The 16,554-nt window shown below is 36.1% G+C and overlaps 1 long non-coding RNA gene across 1 annotated transcript in view; it reads right to left on the bottom strand.

The window, feature by feature from the left end:
• Nucleotides 1–203: 203 nt before the first annotated feature.
• The window catches only part of LOC104841425, a 16,789-nt gene continuing 438 nt past the window's right edge, over nucleotides 204–16,554 (bottom strand). Inside the window, exons 2-3 of the long non-coding RNA XR_775358.1 lie at nucleotides 6,229–6,323; nucleotides 204–959 (exon numbers count right to left, since the gene is read on the bottom strand). This is a non-coding gene — a long non-coding RNA (uncharacterized LOC104841425). The remainder of the gene's footprint in view (nucleotides 960–6,228; nucleotides 6,324–16,554) is intronic.

The raw sequence follows: 16,554 nt of genomic DNA, 5'->3' as shown, positions 1-16,554 counted from the left end.
AGCATTCAGATACTTTAGTAACAGGGATCACGTAAATATCCCAAGAGCTGCACAGACATGTCCAAGAACTCTTAATGAAATAAAGGTTTAAGAACTAGCCCAAATTCTTACCAAGTCTCTCCCATACTTTGCTGTATGTTAAAAAAGAAAAAAAAAACAGATCATAAATAATATATTTATAAATAAAAAGAGAATATGAAGATTTTATTAAGACCTCTACTGCACACTAAGACAACGTTGGAGTATATAGAGATGGGTATAAGCTACAAGCTGGAGAAAGTTGAAATAAGAACTGCACTTGAAATAACTGAACTGACTTTCACTGTCTGGAAAGAAATAATCAATCAATTAGCAGCAATACTAAATTGGATATTATATTAATGGATACTATTGTTTTAATACTAACTATGGCAAATATATTGAATAACCAGAAAGCCTTACATAAACCCTATAAAAACATTTTCTCCATTACCTCCATCATTAAATTTATCTTTATAACCTTGAAACATCAAATTTTGATTTTTTATATGAAGCCTACCTTATGAGCTAATTAAGAAACTTGGTTTAATTTATACTATATATATTCAAGTTACACACAAAGGGGAGGGAAAAGGTAGCTTTTAATGCACTTCATTCAGAATGTTACCAGATACAATATGGGCATTACGGCTGAACATAGTTCAGCCTCTTAATTCAGTTTAAGTAATGTATTATCAAGCTGATGATTCATGTTGCCACAAGCCTGAAAGATAAATATGGCCACCCATTTACTTGAACTATGTATTTTTACAAAATTCTGATATCAGAAAAGCATCCAGTTTAGGCAGATATTTAAGGTTTTCTTCCTACAACTGTGTCCTCACAGCTACTTCCCTGCACATCAGATGAATTCCAGTAACTTCAGGAATGCTGTACGTGGCCCATTCCTGCATCCACACTGATGGTCTTCAAGGTACAGGCTTCAGCCCACAGGAACAACAAAAATAAATCAGTTCCTCACATATTTGCATTTTGCTCTGATTTAAAGCTAACAGCATTTTCAACCAGCTTGCATTAGTGTGGTAATATAGCCTACCATTACCAATGATGCTGCATGTTTGAGGCACAAAAAATGCAGTAGACAAAAAACACACTCTTCAATACAGAAGTTTAACTAACTAGCACTTTATACAATAGAATTCAAAGATTTATTATCAAATTGGAGCCCAATCCTACAAATGTTTAGCTCTCATAAAATTACTGAAACATACAAAGCTAAACTGGGTCACCTGCAGGATCAAGTTGTAGGGTGTAGGAAACTGAAGTGTTTGATTCATGTTAGTTTTAAATACACGTTTCCCCACTGGAAAATTTTACTCACATGATTTTTAAAAGTATTCTATTGATAACTTTAATCTTGAGTATGGCTTCTGTTCCGTCTGTATATGAGTTTTCAGGGGAAAAAACCACACTGAATCAATAAAAACAACTTCTCAACTTCAGATCACTGTAGTTAGTATTTTTATAAATAGTTAAAACAGCTTAGAAAAAAATAAAGATATTTTACTGGGGGGGGGAATACCTCTTCATCTGCAAATTGCTCAACGTAAGTGTTTAGAATGTCACGGTTTCCAGAAATTCACTCTACAACTACTGCTTATATTAAAAAAATAGATTATCTCAACCAAATTATGAATTTTAATGGCTACTGTGAAATCATCACAGTTGTGAATGGGCAGAACTATAATTTAAGTGCAACTGACCTAATGTTAGCAGTTAGTTTGGAAACAGGTTGTAGATCAGTCAAGTGAAGCTATGTAAAACAAACCTCAGCAAAATGCACTAGACATGCTGAAAACTTTTTTAAATTATTAACACCTACTGCTTTAAGTTCTATGGTAACATAATAAAATATCCAAACACAAATAAGGGATGCGGGAGTCAAAGCAAGATCTACATAGCATTATGCTCTTTTAAATGATTATAAGATAAATATCAAATAATCCCAAGGTCATAACAATTAAAAGCCAAACATATACATATATACAGTGCACTGTAAATTGACATGTGTTTGGGTGATCTATGACAGTCTAATACTTTTATTTAACTCTGTATTCCTCTCAAGGTAATCAGTATACTAAGTACTATCACCAGTTTTACTTAATATTATTTACACAGGCATTAGACAGAATACAGAACAGATTTTTTTCTGACAAAACACAAAAATTTCTTCAAATCCAAGTAAATATTTTAAATATTCTTAATGGAAAAACAGAATCATTTTATTAGGTAAAAAAATATATACGTACACCATGAAAAACCTTTACACATTTCAAGACAGCTTTTCTGCAGTATTTTACAATTTCAAGACTCCTATACATTTCCTGCCTTCTCAAATAAATCAGAAAAATATTTGTGACCTTATCATAAAAACACAATTCTACAAAAGGATTCAGCTCATTCCCTAATGCTGTGCTTAAAAAATAGGTATAGCGTATGTAACAGATGTAGCATATGAATAACCTCCTCACCTTAAATGGGATTACTCACAAGCTTAATGTTACATATAAATTTAAGCATTCCAGGGAGTCAAACCCTGACTCAACACTTCAGTGCTGTAAATTATAAACTAATCAAAGATACCACCTTCAGACTGTAAGGCACTGCTATCCACAGACTTCCAGATCTCACTACTGGGTTATAACAGGATTTGATATTCTACTTCAAAAAGACAGTTTCTCTGCATTCCTTCTGCCTTTTAAGTCCCCAGAATCCAACAGCCCATTTTTTAACATCAGCACAAACTACCAAACACCATTCTGGATTAGCACCCAATGTCCCTATATGACTTAGTTTTCACAAGCTCATCTTCTTGGGGCACCCATTTTTTTGTTAGGAAAGGCAGAACAAGTTACTCTTCGTATTACTCCATATGGATGACAATCCATAGGAAATAGGTGATCCTACTCAACTTCACAATAACAAACTATGAAGAGAGAACCTATTTTCTTTTAAGAAAGTTGTTACCTCTTTTGCACTGTAATGCTCCAGCCTTTACTGTTTCCCAGGATCTTAAGAGGTCAGCATGGATTTGTTACAAATTGCCTAAACAGGAGAATCTGTAACTTTCTAAATTATGTAGTTTATAAAAAATGTCAGCTTCTGTCAGAGCCTGGAAAGTTCTTTTAAAGGGGTAACTTCATTTTGTGGTCCTGGCCAAAAGAAACAGCTGTCATTTTTTCTCCACGTGGTTCATCCCTGGCACTTTATCATTCCAAAAGTCTCCTTTTTTTCCCAGCAGACAATAAAAATGTAACTTTCAATGTGCTCATTACATTCAAGGAATTTCTTCAGTTCCTACTAGTTTAATGAAACTGTGAAAACTGTTACTCTAAAGCACAGAAGATCTGTTTGCATAGCTCTCAAAGTGTAACTGCACCGGTTCTGAAGCAAAAGGAAAATGTCTATTTCTTCCATTTATATGGCCAACAATAACTTCTACATTCTGACAGAATCATGTGTATACTGGCGGGGAGGGTCGTTTCAAAATACTTTATCAGGAAGTCCACAATTAAATAAAATGCAGGCTCCCCAGATACTGATCCAAATTGATGCACAGGCTTCTTTGACTCCAAACTTCACAGCTGCTCTTTTGTTTTTTAAACACAGTTACAGTTATTTTCTCCACCAAAAACAACTCATATTTTCCAGTGTAGATGACTATAATAGATGTGAACAATAACTGAACAGAATTCTCTTGAAGGAGAGAACTAATATTTTTCTATCTGAAAAGAACTCAATAGACCAAACCACTGGGTTTGTAACAAAGTACTCATCTACTTCAGAAGAGTCAGTGCACAGGAAACAGTTCATTATCCCATTCACATTTTACTGAAAAATACTCCAGTGGAATGTATCCCATGCTCCACTTCACAACAATCTAGTAGTCTCTTAAGGACATTTCACTGAAAACAAACTGTTATCTTCTACTTTTGGACAGGGAACTCTGTAGAATTTAACAGAGGCAAGCAATTCCTTTCACATCTACTGCCCATACAGCAGTTCACATCAGGAATTGTTACATGACAATGAAGATGGATCTACAACACATGACAGAACAAGCAAGACAGCATTGTTCTCACCACCATTTAATCTGCACAAAATCCTGTATCTCCTAAAAGGAGCAGCAAGGAGCCAGAGGGGACCGTTAGGAACAGGCTGAGTATGTGAGAGCAGGGAAGGTGGGGGACTTGGCACAGGACATTCAAAAGATACACCATTTTTCTTATATAACATTGTCATGTCCATAACTGACCAAGATGAAACAAAACAAAAAAAAAAGGCAGTTCAAATTTAGTCTGAAGTGACCTAAAACACCTTTTTGCTCCTAAATGAACTCCTTCACAAGTGCAAAGAAGTAAAAACAAAGAGCATATATAATATGACACAGCAATACTAAAATGTTAAATATTCCACTACGTTAAAGGGCCAAATGCAGTTTTTATGCAGGTAAATAATTATCATCTGTGGAGGCTTGAAATACTTTAACTTCTTTATGGTTATGGAAGGCAACTGGCAGAAAAAAAAATATTTATATGTATTTATAAATAAAAATAAAGCTTTAACATTCTTCCTATCCTAATCTTCAGCTCTAACACAATGGAAAGGGGAAGGAGGAGAGTGGAACATTTCAGATAAGACTAAAAATTAACTCACACAAATTAATAGATATTCAATGATTAATGACCTAAAGTAGAATGATCGAAAGGATAGTATCATGCTAACAGTCAGGACGCATCCATAATTTTAATAAATAAAATTTCCCTGTCATTAAAATGTAGTTCTCCATCTATGGGTCAGAAGGTGGATGCTGTAACTATTTTGATTTATATATAGCTGATTAAAAATTAATTAAAAAAAAAAGAAGCTTTCAAATACTAAGTGTTTTCAATGATCTTGCCAAAGTAAAGATCAGTAGCCCAAAATCCCTGGTTCAGTCCATCCTTCTTTACCTCATCCTATCTTAAACAATATCCTGGACAGTCTTCCAGAGCCAAGTGAAAAGAGCCAATGATTACCACTATCTTTTGAAACCATGGATTTATGTCTCAGTACTCTGGGACTAGCTTTCTCCATTTCATTTTCAACTCTGACAAATGAACACAGAGAAAAATCCTTTAAGACACTTTTGCAAGATTTCATAAAGCAAAGCTCCCTTTTATGTGCAGCTGACCTCAGCAACTGGCAAATGTGCATCCTCTCCCTCCGCTCCATAAGTAACATTCACAATCATATATTTTTAAAAAATGTACAATTTAGACATGAGCCTCTACAGCCTAGCTCTCTATCTACCGCCTTAAAGGTTAGATTTCTCTTAGCTCTAGGTTGAAATACTCTTTAAAATGTTTGATAAATCAGGAGCACAAATCCACAGGGAAACAAGCTCATTACTTCCCCCCCACCCCCATCCTGACAGTGCAGTGACTTGGATACACGTGGGGGGGGGCTGTGTAGTGGCAGGTCAAACTTTTTGATGAATGTGTTGCTTTCCTACAAAATGAAGATTTGCAGTCAGACCAGTGTAGTAGGTTACCAGTCAAGATAAAGACTTCTACAGAAGGAATCCTTCTGATTATGGAAGTATCTTTAAGACTGACAAAACCCACCTGTTCAAATAACATCCAAGGTTTTATAAGTTGTAAACTACAAAATCATGTAATATCACAGCTTGGAACTGGGTTTCTAAGAATCCACTGTTAATTTACAACAACAAATAACTTATCTTTTTAACAACTTTACTTCCTATCTGCCAAAACCCTGTTATTTACAAGCGTTCCATATCTTAATTTCATCAGCAACATTATGATTTCAGCCGTCTACTGCTCTGTATTAGTGCTGCAAGATGTTAATACAAAATATTTATTTAAATAAGTATATATGAAAACAAGAAGCTTAGCTTTTTTTGATGAAGGACCTATAGAGAAATATAGGTCTCTAAAGACTTCTAAAGTAATACTAAAATGCTTTTCTTTACTCAGCAGGATTTTCTCTCCTTTCAATACAGGATATGTTCTTTATTTATCCAAGTCACCTCTGAATGTTTTACACATCAGAAGTAAAACACTAACAGTTGCATCACTAATACCTGCTCTTCTTTCCCCCATCACCCTTATATACACATTCTAAGAAACCAGCTAAAAGATGCATACAAAATGCAGATATTGCCAGATACTTTGACCGATTACTTACATCATACTTTGCAATTCAGGTGTAAAGCTTGTTGATTTCCTTCCACTGCTTGAAGAGGCAACTGTTGACATCGGGCTAGCCACAGTGCTGCTCATCTGAGTAAACAAAGAAATAACAGCACTTACAATACTTTTATTTTAAAGAGAGCACATGCATGTTTCACACTAGATATTCAAAACGGAAGAAAAGCTATTTGGGGTGGACTTGAACATAAAGGCACTGCATGCAAAAAGAACCCTGAGACATTGCAGAAACATAAGAGAGTTGATGTTTACTGTAACCGAAGTATTAGAAGCATCCACTATTTTTGCAAGAACATTTATAGGTACCCTAGGAGCACCAATGGAAAGGTGTTAAGATACAAACACTGTTATTCTGGAATACATGGTATTCCTAGGCACTGGTATCTTACTACCCAAAACATCCTCTTATATTCCTGCAGTAACCTAAGCACTAGTAAATCACATCCATCCCATCTCCACTGAGACTAAGAGAAGTAAAATAGAATCTCAGAAAAAGCCAGATAAAATCTGATGAGCACTAAGATCACAAGCTTCCTTTCTAAAACACCAGCTTTACGTACACATACTACTTAAGTCTTTAAAACAGAAATGCATTAGAAAGAGTGGGACCTGAACATCATCATAATACTTATATGACTGAAGGTATCATCTTTATACAAAATGTTTTACAGCTTTTCTATACAAATTTCTCATTAAAAAACTCCAGACCAAACCCAGGACAATTCTAGTCTTATTGTATGAGGTAATTAACACACTACATTTTCCTTTTTAACAACAGGCAAGTCAAATGCCTTTAAAAACAATTTCATTTTTAAAATAACTTAATTTACTAAAAGACTGACACACCAAAATTAATCTAATTATGGAAAACTCCATAAATATATAATGGGAATTTCATTTTTCCCTTCACATAACTTTTTAACAAAGAACTGCACACACTATGTAAGTCTCCTGATAAACAGGGTATATTGCCACTACATTTCCTCCTCTATCTAGTTTGCTGCACACTATTAACAGTTGAGTTGTACTGCTTATTTCTTTTACTATTAGTAGTAGCAGTGGTAATGACAATGAAATCCATGTTAATACAGTTTGCTTTGCTGTAAGACCTCTAAAGAGACCCTACCTTTCTCCACTTTTAAATTCTAAAGTTGAGACACTTCTTTTCTTAAAAACAAACTTAACGTACATGACCAGATTTATATTAAATGCCACTAAAAGCATTGCAATCAATCACAATTATGCTTTGGTTTAAGAAAACTTGTAATACTCTAAATACAAAGCATAAGATATTTTCAAAAAATAACAAAAGAATTAGTGCTTTGAAAGGCTAATGACATAACAGCATATGGATGAACAACAGAAATAAGACGTTTATGCATTTAGATATAAGTTTAATTTTTTTTAATGCTTTCAAGTAGATTTTCACAGACTTCTGTTCATCTTCAAGCAGATTGTAATTTAGGTCCCCATCCTACAAGCACTTATGCACATGTGTAACTTTAAACACAAGTTTATTCCCACTAAAGTCTGATTTTAATCACGAGTAGTTACACACCAGGCTTAAGTATTGGCAGGATCCTGTCATTATCAGCAGTTACCAAAGAGTCATATAATCTAAACAGTCAAATTAGTCAGTTAAAAAAGAAAAAAGGTAGAAAACATCTATTAACATGAAGGAAGGTGACAGTATTTCTAGGAAAGCTCTACAGACAGTATGGAAGGGACTGAAGAGGAAGCTGCAATGGTACCCATGTACCAGGAACAGCCCAAAGATTTGGAAATTTATATGTATTTTACTGTTCATCATTTGATTGGGACTGATCATGATTCATTTTAGTAGCTACATATTTATATCTGATACCACAGTACCAATACTCCTAAATATAAATTAATATACTGTATATTCTATATTTTACCCAGACCCTAGAAAAAGTAGTTAAGGGAACACCTCCATTAATACTTTCTAAAACAGCTGTAGAAAAAATCCTGAAACATACCAATCATATGTGCCTTAAAAACTGAATAACATAAAGACTTAAGGGGGTTTTAAGTTTAATTTTTTTTAAACTAACTACGTAATTTAAAGCATATGGCTATTTTCTTTGAACATCCATGGCAGACATTTTGTTTTATCCATGAGGTTCTATTCTGCTAATTTATGAAGTATAATCCCACAATTCCCCCAAAACATGGGACACTTCCACAGTGGCCTCCTCACAGCATAACACTTGTGATTCATGCATGTCCTATTTTGGAGTAAATACTTTTTATGGTTCCTGCCCTCCATGTGGACAAGAATAGTTTAATTAAAAAAACTTGAAGGGCTGTACATCTGTATAAGTATGAGTAGGTTTGAGAGCTGAAAGCTTATCAGCTACTGCTTCACTAAAAACTTGGTCTTCCTATTGCAACCAAATGATTTAACTTTCAAATCAAGCAGGTGTACAGCATTTTCTTGACCTAAAAAAACAGCAGCTTGTCAGGCTTTGTCAGACCCTTTACAATAATTACTTCCACAGCCCACATTTTGTTTGATGGTTTAGATAATTAACTTCTTTACACATCAAAGTCCCATCATCCGTATGTTCTATTTCCTTTCTTCCGGACATTAAAAAAAAAAAAAAAAATCATTCAAAAGCAGAAGCACTCTCAAATCAATTTTCTTCAATAAGTACAGCTAACATGGAACTGAAAAGCCTACTGTAATTTTCAATGGGTCAATATACTGTATTTGTTTCAGCTCCAAACTGAAATGCAGCTGTTTACCATATTCTACAAAATGAATTCAGATGTTTGGATTAGGTCACCGATTATTTCAACATGCCGTATTTTAATCATGAACTCTAGCAAGGAGAAGATAACTTCTGATTAACACTGTTTGGACTAGTAATTATGAGTTCCCATCCAAATAGGTCCAGCTTTTACAAATTCTTTTCCCATAAGTAAAATATTGCAATCAAATCTTTAATAAAAAAAATATACATTAAAAGCTATATATATATATAATCATAGAATGGTTTGGGTTGGAAGGGACCTTAAAGATCATCTAGTTCCAACCCCCCTGCCATGGGCAGGGACACCTTCCACTAGACCAGGTTGCTCAAAGCCCCATCCAACCTGGCCTTGGACACTGCCAGGGATGGGGCAGCCACAACTTCTCTGGGCAACCTGTTCCAGTGTCTCACCACTCTGACAATGAAGAATTTCTTCCTTACATCTAATCTAAATCTACCCCCTTTCAGATTAAAGCCATTACCCCTTGTCCTATCACTACATGCCCTTGTAAAAAGTCCCTCACCAGCTTTCTTGTAGGCCCCCTTTAGGTACTGGAGCCTTCTCTTCTCCAGGCTGAACAACCCCAACTCTCTCAGCCTATCCTCATAGGGGAGGTGCTCCAGCCCTCTGATCATCATATAAACAAATATATATATAAAAAAATATATACAGTGTAAATATGTATTATATAGAACATTATATATATTATATATAAATATAAATTACATATATTGTTCATAATATATTTAAAAGCATCTACTCAATGCCCTTTACACTAAAAGTAACCTCAATGCCTTTTACACTAAAGAGTCCCAACAGAAAATAGTACTTGTTCCATACGAATCAGCAGAACAAGAGAGTTCTCAGTTGAGGGAAACAAATTCTAAGTAATTTCTCGTCAAGTTTAGGCCCATCCTTCTCACGAGGTAAGATACCTGGGCAGACTTTTCATTTCATAGCCATCCTTCATATCCATATCCACTCTGAAATTACCAAGCAATACTAACTCACACTGATGTTTGTACAATCAACAAGCAATCTGTATAACCCATCTACTCAAGATCCAGTTGAGAGAGTATAAGAATTTAAATTCTACTGCTCCTAAAACTTGAATTTCATATACAGGCTATACATTTATCCTATAACTGTAGCGCACTAAATCTCTAAGCCATTTCATATCATTTGGGACATATATAAGCAGTCTTAAAATATGTGTACACACACAGTCACCAACTCCATCTTTTGAAATACTACTAAAATACTTTCACCAACCACCACTGACAAGATGTCACATAAGGATCTAAGAGAAAGGTGCATCCAAACAGTCACTACAGAACAGCCCTCCAATATATCTGTTCAAAAGTTGATCTAAACTCCATTAGGAAGAGCAAACACTACTATTACCTACAACTTTCACTTCACAAAAAAAACAAGCCAAAAACAACCACAACACACCAAAGTCTAAACTGGGTCAGTTTAAAACAAAAAAGGATTCTCACAGATTTTATCCAATGTCTCTGTTATAGGCTAAAGAAGTTGTGGAATTACTAAAAAAAAAGTGTCGCTGCATAAATTTTTCATTAAATAACACATCACAGTAGAACTTACTGTTATGATGACTTAATTCATCAAACATATCTCTAATGTGGTTACTGCATCAGTCCTCTTTTCCTGCCTTTCATAAATACATTTTGCATACAACCTGAAATCACGCAAAAATTTGAAGAGTGACATATTTTCATTTATATAAACCCAAACAAAACAGGAAGGAAATAAAAGCCAAGATGACTATGAATCAACACAAAATTAAAATTAATGCTTTTGTTTTCACACCCTCTACTTCAGAGTAATTAGATTAACTAGTCTGTTACCACTGAGTATTTTACTGCATGCATGACCTCACCAGCAGATAAGAGTGTAAGATAACAGTCTTCTAGGACTGGAGATGCAAGAACTTAATTAACTACAGGAAATACAGATTTTTGTTAGTGTACTTCTTAAAAAAAAAAAAAAACAAACAACTGTAAACCCTGTTGAACACATGCAAGATTGACTAAGTGTATGCTCAAAGTTATATTAAAAAAAAAGTTAAAAACCCAATAACCCATAACCAAATACTGAAGTACATACATTGTTTTGCTGATCACCCACTCTCCCAGTGGTGTGGAATAACTGAAAATTAAAACACTAAGTATTAAGTCCTTAAGCTCTCCTGAGCTGTTCAAGCAGGCTGGAACTAGAAACACTCTAAAGGGTCTCAGATCAGCACAATGCACGGATGACCAAGATTCTACAAAAAAACAGCTTTTGTGTAACAATTAAGAAATGGATTTGCTTATACGCTATAAGATGAGTAACTTCCATACTCCCTGAACACAGCCTCTTAAAAGCCAAACAGATAAAGCAAAGGCACAAACTTTCAAGGAACAGCCAGACCGAATCCAGGATTAGAAGCAATCTGTGGGCAGGCAGTGACACATCTGCATCAGGTCTGCACACAATAATATTGTTCAAAGCTAGGGATGCAATCTCAGCTTTCTTTCATTTTTTAATTAACTAACAAAGTATCGCAAAGTGGCATGCATGCGCTATTCATGCTAAGGATAACACATTACATCTGCTACTGCTGCTTCCATTTATTACCGATAGACTATATGCTTATGATAGTTTTATTTTAAAGTGAATACCAGAAAGAAATATTCATCTTAAAGCTGTCAATGCACAGCCCAGCTTTCACCACCCAGACAAATAAGCATCTCATCTTTAACTGTGACACTCTTTCTTGGAATGAAACAGGCTTGGAATACAACTGAACATCATTTCCCCCTTTCCATTTGTAAGGCAACTCAGTCATTCATTCCCATTTAGAAGTTACAGTAGAAATACGCATGTCTGATAACAAAGGGTAAAACAAATTTTCAAATACATACAGGCATAGATTTTGGTCCAAAGAATAAAATGCATCTTATTGATTTTATCTTTAAAACTGTCCTGTTTGACATCCCTGGAGATAAAATAATCCTTAATGTTCCATTTCTACATCTCGTAATAAAGTATCTTTGCGCATTAATTTTACTAAAGACCTTAAATGAAAGCAGTAAACAAGAACAACTCTCTCTCACTGACTTTGCAGGGAAAGAAAAGTTACTAACTACAGACTAAAGCATAACCTTCTGACTCTATTCTGCTTAACAACCACTGTACTTTACTTGAAATGACTCTGCATGTCCTCATATTTTAAGCTATTATTTGTCCACCCATGAGTTAGACATGACAGTTATTTAAGACTTTTCTGAAACAGACCACAAAATGGTCTGGACTACTGAAAGAATATTAATACACAGATGTGAGTACTTTATTTGAGACTGAGAAACATACAGCATAATCTTACATGAGAGGTATGCCTCCACATCTGGAGATGTTTACAAACACTTCTCTCAGAGTTTCTAACTCGAGTCTAATCAGAGCTCTGTCCTTGCCCAGAAGTGATTTATTTATTTTTAACCAAGAAAGCAGGGAAAATTAATCTAATGTATATGCCCACCTCCCTCTGATCTGAACATGCAGCACTTTTTTGCAAACTCCATGACACATTTGGCAGTTAATGGCACTGCAAAATAAGCACCAATGACTTTTTTCTTCCTTCCTAAAAATGCTTTAACAGCGTAAAGACCAGACAACCTGTAACTAACAGCAAAGTTTCCATAGCTTCCAGAATCTGGCTCTTGTAACCATAACTTTGTTTGAACTAGCAATTATTTTCTCAAAATGCATTATTTTAGTAGCATTCTGAATCTTCCATACCAATTATTTAAGAAATGTATAGACATGCAATTTAGTGACCATGACCTTCCTGCAGTAACCACTGACAATTTTCAGTGAAGCAAATATAAGGTGTGCTTGCAAGTCTTGTGATAAAAAACAGCTTCAACTCATTAGGAACTTACATACTTGACTCCAGCATGCAAAGATGAAGAGACCCCAAACTATAACTTAGCATTTTGCTTTTTCTGAAGAGTAAACCATTCCTATACGAATATGCAGATGTCAAGTTAGTTCTGCCAGTATGCTTTACTGCTCATTTGCCAACAAGCAAATCCATTAGTCATCATAGTTCCCATCCACCTTTAGTTCCACCTAAAGTAACTTAAAATTTAAGGTTTTGCTAATGCAGCTGGATTCTCTGTAAAGCACAACCAAGTTTACCCCCTTCTTACTATTAGCTTTAAACTATACTTTCCTGGGTACAATTTCTCTCTCTAGGCCTTCACCTGTCTTCATCTGTTCAACTCCTTTCAAGATAGCATTATCTTCCCAACCTATCACACTGATTACATCAATCCTCCTCCTTTCACATCACCTCAAGCTGTGTTTAGTTCACTGTTTGAAATACAACTAAAATAATTTCATAATACAGTTCCACCCCGACCTTAACTGAACATTCTGACATATCAGGAATTTCATACTTCACCCCATTGCTGCCCCCAACTTAGGGCATCAATGTATGTATCAAAAATTCCTAATCAAGAATGACTAGCCAAATACATAGCTGACATGATAAGAATTTTCTCCAATTTTTATTGTTGAACTGTTCCTCTCCTTTCTGAAATCACTGCTTGCCATCATAAGTCTAAATTCTCTAGAGCAGAAAATGCCTACCTCCTTTGTTGCTTATTTGCACAACACCTAACACTAGGAAAACTACAGGAAAAACAGCCATGGCTTTAATATAAATTACAACAATGAAAATTAGCTCTTAAGAGGTAGGTCTAACAGTAAGTCAGTAACATTCAGGACACCAACCGCCTTCAGAGCTCTCACGGTTGCAGATGATGTCCAACAGGTTTCTGCTATAAATGTATTCTTGTTTACTTGAAAATACACATCTTTTCTTCATTACTTAAGCACATGATTTTTAAAAGCACTTAACAATGGAGAGCTGTATTGATAATTCTTATGATTTATCCCAGAGACAATAGTAAGAATTAGGCCAATACCTAGGTGCTTCAAATCACCTCTTTCATACAAGCTCCCAGCCTCTTTTTACCATTACTGTTACTCCTTCTATGATAGTTTAAGAAGCTGTGTGAACCAGAAACTTTGTAGTTGACACTGTGAACATGTGATTGTAATCAAACGTAATACTTCAAATATATGCAAAATACAGGGGTAGAGGAAAGCCAAAGATTATTTATAAATAGAAATTTATTCTGCGTTAGCTTGCAAATGAACACATATTAAGACTACTTCAAATTAATAATGATTACATGTAGCACTACGAATGCCAAGTATCTGAAACACAGACTACAGATCTAATCAATATCATTTCCAGTACCTTTGACATGCAGTTTTCTGATCAGCTCCAGATAAGGTCATAAGTGAGTGACTACTGCCTGGTTCCATGAGAACATAGGCCTAAGTAGTTTCCTTTTCTTTACATGCTTCGTGTATCTACACATTTGGCTATTTCACAACTGCAACTCGATTAGTTTCTATGGTATAATTACACTACTTGGGTTTGGCCTCATGCCTTCGAACACCCTTGCAATACAGACCTAGAAAGACACTGTCTAGCTGGTCTCATTGCTTGAGGGCATCACATAAGAACAGCAATAACAACACGAACAATGTTGAGTGTTGCTCTAGACTATTATATGTAAGTAATTCTTAAAACACTTGCAGCTTAGTAAATTACAGCTTGCTTATGCTGACAAGTTACTAATTGACTAATCAAATTTCAGACAGCTCCATTCTAGCTATTCAGAATTGAGCCCATGAGAGTAATTCAGTTGGTTATGACACTCAGAGGCTTAGCAAATAATCTAAAGGCTACTGAATCCTGTTAAACCTTAAGCAACGTTTCCAAGTCCATATATTTGAAAATCACGAGTAAAACGCCAGTAAAGCATAGAAGGATTTCTTGTTTACTCCTCAGAGATGTGACTTTGACTTTTTCCTCCTGCCTTTTTAGCATATTCTGGTTAGACCTCAAGCTTTTCTTCAGAATCATCATGGCTAAGAATTTCTTCATCTAAATGAAAACTAACATTTTCACACTTTCAGAAGAATCACAGAGATGGAGCTTTCAGAAAACCATAAATAAATATTGTTACAATTGGAAATGCTACTTTTAATATCAGCATTCCCATCTACACAGCAACAATACACAGGAGAAAAAGGAACCAACATAAAATAAAATCTGATTTGCATGTTATTAACATGCAAATGTGAGCCTGTGCAAAGTCCTCCAAAGTTAACAGAAAGACTGACACTGCCTTCCATGCCACTTGGATCTGGCCAACAATGAAGAAAGATATGCAAAGAGGGAGAAAGGGAGGGTGCACTGCAGCCTGCCAAGTAACTCAGCACTACACAGGGTGCAGTGCCTTAAGCCAATGGGAAAGAGAGGCCTGTACCAAGAAAACAGAATGATGTGGGAGTTAGATCAAAGACTTCGAAAGAAAATTTAAGCCTATCACCAACACCACTGCAAACCTTGAAACAGATTCACTCTTAGGAAATCAAATGTCTCACAATAAATCACTAATACTAATGCCATACAGCAAACTTGGTTGTCCGCAACATCAGGTTCTTACCTCCCCTTCACATACACAGTAATAAATATTTTGCATGTATATTGCGCTTTGCATTCATAGATTGCAAATCATTCATTTGTATAATTTCTAGGAACTTATAAGCAGTTGATCTGTACATAGGACATATAAAAATATAGTTAGTAAGTGGCAAAACCACTTAAAGCCTACACAGCGAAGTATTCTTCTGGACTAGCTGTTATTCCTAGGTTTTTAGCATTTACCAGTCATTTCTGTGAGGACTAATAATTTCTGTAAGGAATATTAAAGGATTCCTATTAATAAACCACCACACCTGTTTGTGCAAAATAAATAAAATCCACTTCTCCCAGAGAAAAAATTCAAACTACTGACATTTCACTGCATCAGAGCGACAAGAAGAAATTAATAACACCCAACAGTACGTGACATACTGCAGGCCAAAGCCTGGCCTCCGTCACACCATTTTAAGCCTGCCATTAAATAAAAAAAGTTCTAGAAACACCTTCGGGATTAGCTGCAAGACAACAGAACGAGAACGGGGCAGGGTCAACGCCTGTCACAACACCGCAGGCCACGGGGAAACCCGGGAACAGCTGCTGGCTGCGACCTCCCAGCAAGCAAGCGAGCCCAGCTCTAGCGTTTCCACCCAAAATCGCACGGTTAGGAGGCTGCGGAGCCGGGCAGCCGGGTACCAGGGCAGCATCGCTGCCGGGCTTGAAGGCAGGGCCGCTTCCCAGCGCCTCGGCTTCGATGCCGGGGGCGGATGGCTTTATGCGGAGAAGCCCCCTCCCAAGGCTGCCGGCCGCAGACCCCCACGGCGGGGTGACGCTTCGCACCGCGGCTGCTCGCATCTGGCCAGCGCGACCCACGGAACGCAAAAACCGCGGACACGGATGGAGTTAGCAGAAGCCCCCTCAGGCACACACGCACGCGCCCCCTCACACACGCAC

This window comes from Haliaeetus leucocephalus, unplaced genomic scaffold (assembly GCF_000737465.1).
Source record: "Haliaeetus leucocephalus isolate CR32 unplaced genomic scaffold, Haliaeetus_leucocephalus-4.0 Scaffold871, whole genome shotgun sequence".
Lineage (NCBI taxonomy): Eukaryota > Metazoa > Chordata > Aves > Accipitriformes > Accipitridae > Haliaeetus > Haliaeetus leucocephalus.
This window is presented reverse-complemented; position numbering and strand designations above follow the sequence as displayed.